Source organism: Dendrobates tinctorius, unplaced genomic scaffold (assembly GCF_039654945.1).
Source record: "Dendrobates tinctorius isolate UK_male_01 unplaced genomic scaffold, ASM3965494v1 ptg000051l, whole genome shotgun sequence".
NCBI lineage: Eukaryota > Metazoa > Chordata > Amphibia > Anura > Dendrobatidae > Dendrobates > Dendrobates tinctorius.
In genome coordinates, this window is record NW_027361719.1 from 8,648,579 (window position 1) to 8,657,500 (window position 8,922).

The 8,922-nt window shown below is 45.4% G+C and overlaps 1 long non-coding RNA gene across 1 annotated transcript in view; it reads right to left on the reverse strand.

The window, feature by feature from the left end:
• Nucleotides 1-1,820: 1,820 nt before the first annotated feature.
• Nucleotides 1,821-8,922, reverse strand: part of LOC141091387 (uncharacterized) — a 104,330-nt gene continuing 97,228 nt past the window's right edge. The window contains exons 2-3 of the long non-coding RNA XR_012232496.1: nucleotides 6,491-6,601; nucleotides 1,821-2,759 (exon numbers count right to left, since the gene is read on the reverse strand). This is a non-coding gene — a long non-coding RNA (uncharacterized lncRNA). The remainder of the gene's footprint in view (nucleotides 2,760-6,490; nucleotides 6,602-8,922) is intronic.

Sequence of the window (8,922 nt, forward strand, 5' to 3'; positions counted from 1 at the left end):
GTACCTTTACTTGACAAATGCAGTCCAGGGTCCTGATTACAGATGGTACCGGAGCAGGCTAGCCTGGAAGCAACTCAGGGATTCTCTCTCAGCAGATGGGCTGTGCAGTCTCCTTCCTAGCGCTTATTTGAGTGAAGTACTCCTAGTACTGAGTTACACTGAAGTTCCTCTCAATTCTCTTCTATTCTCGCTCCTCGTATGGCAGACAGCTGTAGCCGCTATTCCCCTCTTGGCTCACTCCATGCTGTTGTGCCTCTGAGTCTTAGATGGGGGTAGTGCTTTTACAGCCTCCTACTCCTCTGGTGTCTGTTGCAGGATCATTAGTATCCATACAACCATTGAGACCAGGCTCCAGTTCATGCGCTCTCACTGGAGATGAGCCTTTCCTCTCTGCTCAATCTCTGCGCTTCTCCCACACGTCTGCACACTTCATCCTCCTCACACTAACTGACCACTCCTCTTGGCCCTCAGAGAGCACTCATCCCCTTAATTCCGGTTCAGAGTCCCCCCTGCTGGCCTGGAGTGGAACTGTGTTGCATGTACAGGTTAACTGCGAGAGAGACCCTTCATTGCCTCCAAGCCTGGCATTACCCTCCCTGGAGGAAGGCAAAGCCACTGTGGCAGCCATACTCCTGGGGGCGCCACATTACCATTTCAAACAGTTAAAAATCCCTCAACATCATCACCCAGGGTCATCTTTTGCATGGCACGTCTTACCGCCTCCCGGATGTATGGGTCATCACCTGGACTTGGAGGAGGTGCTGCTGGCCTCCCACAAACAGTCTCTGCGAGGAGTTCCATCTGCCGCGTAAGTACCTACTGCTGATGTCGCTGCTGTTGGTGCAGCTTCTGCACCAACAGTTCATTTGTTTTCTGTTGTGCTAGATGCTGCTCCTATAGGTCTTGCTGCGGCTGTCGATACTGCTGTTGCTGGACTTGGACAGGGTGTTTGATTAGCTCGTCCATGCTGTCTGACGTCGCTTCCGTATAGCTGTCTTCATCGAAGACATTCAGTTTGTCCACAGCCGTCACATATGCTTCCTGGGGAAGTTGCCCACGCTTCTAGCACCAACTGTGGTAGATCGTCTCAGCTTCTTGAAAAGGTAGTCACAGGAACACTTTCCATTTAAGTTTTCAACTGGTTTATTAAATACATATTGAATAAACCAGTCCAAAATTAGGAAAACAAACGAGCTTAACAGTTAAAATAAAAATAACATACAGTACAGCCTGTGGGGCTGCTCGCAATCCATCCTTTCAGGGGAACAAAACAAGGTTCAGTTCTCTTTAACACGAGCACAGCTCTGGAGCTCTCATCTCTAGACACACCGAACACAGAATGAGTTCAAAGGCTCCGTATTTACCTTCTGGACCACACCCTGGGGGTGGAGATATGGTGAACAGCCTCCTACACATTGGTCAGCTGTTCACAAAAACCCAGCCCTTAGTATGGTCTATTAACTGGTCTCAGCACATAGTGTGCTGGAAAATCTTTCCAGGTTCATATCACTGAAGCTAACATCCTCAGTGACACATATCTCCCTTCCAATATTTGACCCGTTACTGTCTCACATTGCCATTGTGGGAAGTGTTAGGAATGAACATGCAACTTTTTTTTTTTTTTTTTCTTTAATGATTCAAGATTTCCAAACAGTGAAGTGGTTAAAAGAAGTAGCAAAAGACTGAACATGTGCACAGCAATGTCACCTAGGTCCATGCGGACATTTTATAGGAGGATTTTGAAGCGGATCCACTTCAAAATCCTGTTCAAAGAAGGCAGCAAATATGCTTGAAATTCTCTTCCCAATCATTTCAATGTAAAATGTAAAATGTAAAACTTTATTGAAACAGTCATGTGTGCATCACATACGTTTTTAGTACATTTCCATAGCAGAAACACAAAAAAGTCACATGTGCATTTTTCACCTGCTGATTCTGCACATCTATTGAAATTCAATGGGAAAAATCCGCACATAAAACGCAGAGTCTCCGCAAGAGAAATTGACATGTTGCAGATTACACAGAAATACGCATGAAATGTCGGTTTACGAAGTGTAAAAAAATAAGCACAGTGGGCATCAAATTTCTATAAATCCAATCCACTTTGCTGAAACTGTAAGTTGCTGTGTTTTTTGACTCAGTGAAAATATGCAGCATCAAAAACTCATTGTGGGAATAAAGGGTATGAGGGAGGGTAATGGACTGCACTCTATCCTTTTAAGGCGAGGTGCTGGTGGAATGGATCCAGTGGACCCTAATCGTCAAATCAAAAAGTTTCACTGCACTCTCTCTCTTGTACGTGATACAAATATTTAATACAAGAAGTTGAACAGCACAATATCCATGTAGCACAGAGGGAAAATTATTTGGAAGCAACAAGCAAATCGTGACGTTTCGGCCAATCCACGGCCTTATTCATTACGTCGTGTGAGTAGTCAGTTTGAAGGGTCAGGTAGGTAGGATATATGGTAAGGCTCCAAACAACTGAACAGGAGTGGACTGTAGTCTTCTTGCGCTGATGTACTGTAATGTGCTTGGTGAGGGTAGGGCTCCTGCGCTCTGCCTCGTAGCTGCTGTTGTGGCCACAACAGGAGGGACTTGTGGTTTTCTGCTGCATTCTTTATGTGTAGAATATCTGCTGCACGTAACAGTTCGAGCAAAGTGGCATTAAAAAATGCTGCATCAAATCTGTGACAAAAAAGAAGGGGAAACACAGCAAAAACACAAAAAATAAAAGCAGATTGTTTTGGTGTGAACTCCTGCAGAAAAAAACACAATAGAAAAGAAATACCTGTAGGCACAAAGTTTGAGAACAGTTGCATATATATACATACATTTTAGCAGTCATATTACTTTATATGCGGAATCTAATGGGTGGTATACCTTGTGTAGTACGGGTAGACCTGCGTAACACTGGTGCTGTTATGGACTGGACTGGTTGTCGGGTTCTAACTACTGGTGTTGTGTGTCAACTGGGTAGCATACGTCTACTAGATCTTAGAGTCACTGTGGGCATGTCAGATTCACTACTGGCAGGGCGAGGGTTCTCTGACTCCACTGCTGGTGTAGCATCTAGTGCCTGATTTTCCCGATCCTCAGGATTTTCTTGAATCATATCTTCCTGTGCTACCAATTGGGGAAATGTCAACACTGGCACCACTATAGCATCATTTACTTTAGTCCAACTTGCAGGGAATTCTCCAAGTATAGTGCTGACCTTTTCTTCTTCTAGGGGTTGGATGTTATCTTGTTCTTCCATTATTTCTCTTAACTGGTCAGGGCATAATTTCAAATGATCCCTTGATACGGCTGCTGAGGTTTCTCCTCCATCTTTGCTAATAAGGCACACCTTGGTATTGTCAAAGTTTGAGGGTACAATAGTGTAAGGTTCAGCTTTCCATTGGTCATCCAATTTATGCAATCTTCTTTTCCTTTTTAAGACTTGTTCTCCTGGTGACAAGGGAACTGCAGGTGCATGCTGATTGTAGTGCCTTTCTTGCTTTTGTCTTGCCTGGGCTAGACTCTTCTCCACACACTCTTGCACTCTTCTGTACTGTTGCTGCCTCTCTGTGTCCCAGTCAGCATCTGGTGACGTTACTTCAGGTGTAAGGACTCCCATGTCCAAATCAATAGGCAGTTTACCAGGCCTCGCTCTCATTAGGTAGGCTGGAGTGCAGTTGGTGGAGTTCACTGGAATATGGTTGTAGAGGTCTACCAGATCTGGCAACTTTTCTGGCCACAGATTTCTCACCTCCAAAGGCAATGTCTTCAGTAGGTCAATCACTACCTGGTTCATCTTCTCACACATGCCATTGGGCTGTGGATGATAAGGGGTTGTCCAGATCTTCTTACAACCATACAAGTTACAGAATTCCTGGAACACTTCTGCCTCGAAAGCCGGACCTTGATCTGTAAGTACTCTTTCAGGGTAACCATGAGGTCTGAAAAAGTGCTGTTGGAATGCTCGGGCTGCTGTCCTGGCTGTTTGATCTTTAACGGGCACAACTACCAGGAATCTTGAGTAGTGGTCCACAATGGTAAGAGCATATATGTAGCCTGACCGGCTTGGAACCAGCTTCACATGATCCAGGGCTACCAACTCAAGTGACTGTTTGGTTACTATTGGCTGTAGAGGAGCTCTCTCGCTGTCTCGATTCTTTCTGCGCAGGTTACATTGTCCACACTCCCGGCACCACTTTTCAATGGCTTTCCTCATACCAGCCCAATAGAATCTCTCCCGGAGCAATGCTTACAACTTCTTCCATCCGAAGTGTCCAGCTCCATTATGGTATGCTTCAAGACCATTGATGCCTCTCTCTTTGGGACTACCACCTGCCAGATCAGCTCATGAGTGCGGGCATTGATACTCCTCCGACACAGCTTTCCTTCATAGATGAACAGCCGACCTCTTTCCTTCCACAACTGCTGGGTTTCTTCCGGAGCATCTGACTCTGGGCGTGAGTCAGCTTGTGACAGTAGCTCGTTCACCAGGCGGACTGCGGGGTCATCATCCTGAGTTTCTGCCCAGTAATGATGGGGCAATGGATTTAGGGTGACCTCTTTCAAGCCAGACCTTCTGTTTCTCACTCCTTGAGCACGTTGGGCTGCAAGTGGCCGGTGGAAGGGAGGCAACTCTATTTCCTCAAGAGCCTCAGGGTCTTCTCCTGCATCCAGCAGATTAGGCATTCTGGACAGCGCATCAGCATTGGCATTGTTGTGCCCTGCTAGGTACTTGATGGTAAATTCATAGTTAGACAGCCGAACCATCCATCGCTGCTCCAGTGCACCCAGTTTCACAGTTTCCAAGTGGGTCAACGGATTGTTGTCCGTGAAGATAGTAAACTTGGCTGAAGCTAGGTAATGCTTGAACCTTTCAGTCACAGCCCAGACTATGGCCAAGAACTCCAGCTTGAAGGAACTGTAGTTGTCAGAGTTCCTTTCAGTGGGATGAAGCTTCCTGCTGGTGTAGGAGATCACTCTTTCTTTGCCATTCTATACCTGCGACAGTACTGCTCCCAGTCCCACGTTGCTGGCATCAGTGTACAACACAAAGAGTTTGTCATAATCTGGGTAGGCCAGAACTTCATCTCCGGTGAGAGCCATCTTCAGTAGGGTGAAGGACCTCTCCAACTCCTCAGTCCATTCAAATGTGGAATTCTTCTGTTTGGCTTTCTTAGACTGTCCCACCAGAAGATTTTGCATAGGGGTGGCTATTTCGGTAAAGCCTTTGATGAATCTTCGGTAGTAACCTACCAGTCCAATGAATTGGCGTACTTCATGGAGGTTGCTGGGCTTCGGCCAGTCCCGGATGACTGTGACTTTGTCCAGATCTGGTGCCACACCTTCTGCACTCACCACATGTCCGAGGTACTGTACCTTGGGCTTCAGGAGGTGGCATTTGGAGGGCTTCACCATCAGGCCAAAATTGGACAAAGCTTCAAACACCTCAGCCAGGTGTTCCAGATGGTCCTCATACGTCTTGGAGAAAGCAATGACATCATCAAGGTACAACAGGACTGTCTCAATCAAGGTACAACAGGACTGTCTCAAAGTTCATATGTCCCAGGCAGTACTCCATCAGCCGTTGAAATGTTCCTGGGGCGGTGCAGAGCCCGAATGGCAAATATTTAAACTCACAGAGACCCATCGGAGTGGTAAATGCTGTTTTCTCCTTGTCTGCCTCTGCCACAGGAACCTGCCAATACCCACTAGTGAGATCCAAGGTGGAAAAGTAGTTAGCAGTCTTAAGTGCAGCTAATGATTCCTCAATTCTAAGTAATGGGTAAGCATCTTTATGTCTAATGCTGTTAATTTTCCTGTAATCAACACACATTCTCATGGTACCATCCTTTTTCTTTACAAAAACTATTGGAGCTGCCCAGGGGCTACAACTGTCTCTGATAACCACAGCTTCCTTCATCTCTCTCAACATACCTTTAGCACATTGGTATTGTGTTGGGGGTATTGGCCGGTACCTTTCTTTGATGGGTGGATGATCTCCTGTGGGGATATGATGTTGAACCCCTTTTGCCTGCACAAAATCTAGTGGGTGTTTACTGAATACCCGCTCATATTCTTGTGTCACTCTGTAAACCCCATTTTTCTGGTATGAAGGTGTAGAGTCAGTCCCTACCTGCAGTTGCTGGCACCTCTCCTCCAGCTGCTTTACAGAGCCATTGTCCTCCTCCTGGTCAGATGAGACCAATGGCTCTGCTGCCTGCAATGAGTTGTTATTAACAGTGAGCAGCTTAGCAACTGTGGCGTACCAAGGTATTGTGGCTTCCTCTTCCCCACAATTCAGGAGGCGTACAGGTACTCTCCCTTTTCGTACATCAACCACCCCTCTGGCTGTCAGGACAGTGGGCCTGCTATCAGAGTATACTGGTTCTACCAATGCCTGGTAATCTCTCCCTCTGAGACCTATAGCTGCCCGACACCAAATCAACATTTCACATCTGGGGGGTATTGCAATGGGGAAAGGATCACTCACTCTGACGCTGCCGATTTCTCCGCCAGAGAGTTCTACCTGTTGTCTTTGCATCAGGGCTCTGATCTCATTCTGCAGGACTCGTTGTTCACTGGAACCAGCAGTCTCAGCCACCTGTTGCAACAAGACAATAACCTCAGAAAGACAATTTTCAATTACATTTGTACCATGAGTCATCATGGGATTACATTCTCGTCGATCAATATCCACAACTATCAGACCTTGAGATTTTAGCTCTACCCGACCCACTTTAACAGTATTCTCTTTACATCCAATCTGCGGCAAAGACTGACCATTACTGGTAACTACTGTCAGTTCATCAGTTGGGACACGGGTAAGTTCAGAATCAGCCCAATACCTCTTGTAAAGAATGGTACGGCATAGTGGTCACCTGTGAGCCAGTGTCCAGCAAAGCATTCATGGTGATGCCATCAATCACCACAGGGAGGATCGGTCTCCCTCCAACATACTTGGCTCACCAGTTCCTTGGGCCTTGTGGTCCTACTCCTGGGGGTTGGCCCTCTGCCCCAGGGGTTGCTCATTTAAATGACAGTACCTGGCGATGTGGCCTGGCCTGCGACAGTTATGACAGATGGGGCGTCCATCCTGGTCATAGCGATCGTTGGTTCTCCCTCGGAGTGGCGGAATCCTCTTCTTTCGGAGCCTCGGGACATCCTCTGTACTGGAAGCCAGCTGAATCTTCTCCTTGGAGGACACTTGCAGGGACTGCACAGTTTTAGTAAGTGCAGCCATTCCTTTAGTCAACTCCTGGACTTGAAGACGTAGCTCTTCAGTTGGATCTTTATCCAGAGTCTGTGCATCATCCTCCACCGGGATGGAAGGGAAAGATGTTGCCTCATGGTGGTAGGTGATCGCTGGGCGCCTCATGGGGCGCTGGACGGCTGTCAGTTGGCTCCTGCAGTACCTGAATAGCCCTGTCCTTGAAATCAGCAAAGTCCAGATCAGGGTCTTGTAGGGTGATGATGCGCAACTGTCCTCTGTGTGTACTGGATAGGAGTCCTTCAATTAACTGCTCCTTTAACAGTTTGTCCTCCTCTTTCACACTGTCAGGGTCAACTTGCTTAACTGCTCGCAACGCCTCCTGCAGGTTAAGAGCATAGTCCCTTATACTGTCCTGCGTTTTCTGTTTACATCCAAAGAATCGCATCTTGATTTCAGCTGCTGTGCGAGTGTCAAAGGTGCTCCTCAGCTTGGCCAGAATCTTTTTAACAGTCTCTTTATCAGTGTCCTGCCAGGCTTTCACCTCTCTCTGTGCTCCACCTGTCAGTTGTCCAATAAGGATGTGCACTTTCTGGCTTTCAGACAGGGGGTATACTTCAAACAAACTGCACAGTCTCGCCTTGAATTCACTGTGTGACTCCCCTGAATACTACGGTAGCCATGCTGCCCCCGGAAGGTAGGGCATAGACAGCGGCATTATGGGGACCATCTTTTCAGTTAGCCATTAAAAGGTATCAACCACTGAGGACTCTCAATTCTGAATATTTTTCTATCTACTGGCTAACACGGTACAAAGATATACATCTTTCCTAGATGAATGTGATAGTCACTGAAATCTCTGCAACAAATCTATTGCGTATGTATATACCCTAGGTAGCTATTTCATAAAGAAGTTAACTAGCAGTGCAGAAATGTACCTTCTACAAAGATGACTCAAATACCTCAAAATCATATACCTCCAAAAAGAATTACATTCGGGCCTGTAAGCACAAACTTAACCCCTTAGCAACAGAGCCAGTTTGCAGCTTAATGACCAGGCCAATTTTTACAATTCTGACCACTGTCCCTTTATGAGGTTATAACTCTGGAACGCTTTAATGGATCCCACTGATTCTGAGAATGTTTTTTGTGACATATTGTACTTCATGTTAGTGATAAAATTTCTTTCGTCTTCTGTTTATTTATGAAAAAATGGAAATATGGCGAAAATTTTGAAAATTTTGCAATTTTAAAACTTTAAATTTTTATGCCCTTAAATCAGAGAGATGTGTCACATAAATTTCTTAACAAATAACATTTCCAACATGTCTACTTTACATCAGCACAATTTTGGAAGCAAAATTTGTTGTGTTAGGAAGTTATAAGGGTTAAAAGTTGACCTGCGATTTCTCATTTTTACAACAAAATTTACAAAACCATTTTTTTAGAGACCACATCATATTTAAAGTCATTTTGAGGGGTGTACATGACAGAAAATACCCAAAAGTGGCACCATTCTAAAAAATAGACCCCTCAAGGTGCTCAATACCACATTCAAGAAGTTTATTAACCCTTTAAGTGCTTCACAGGAACTGAAACAATGTGGAAGGAAAAAATTAACATTTAACTTTTTTTTGCAAAAAATTTACTTCAGAACCAATTTTTTTATTTTCACAAATGTTAAAAGAGAAAATCAACCGCAAAATTTGTTGTAC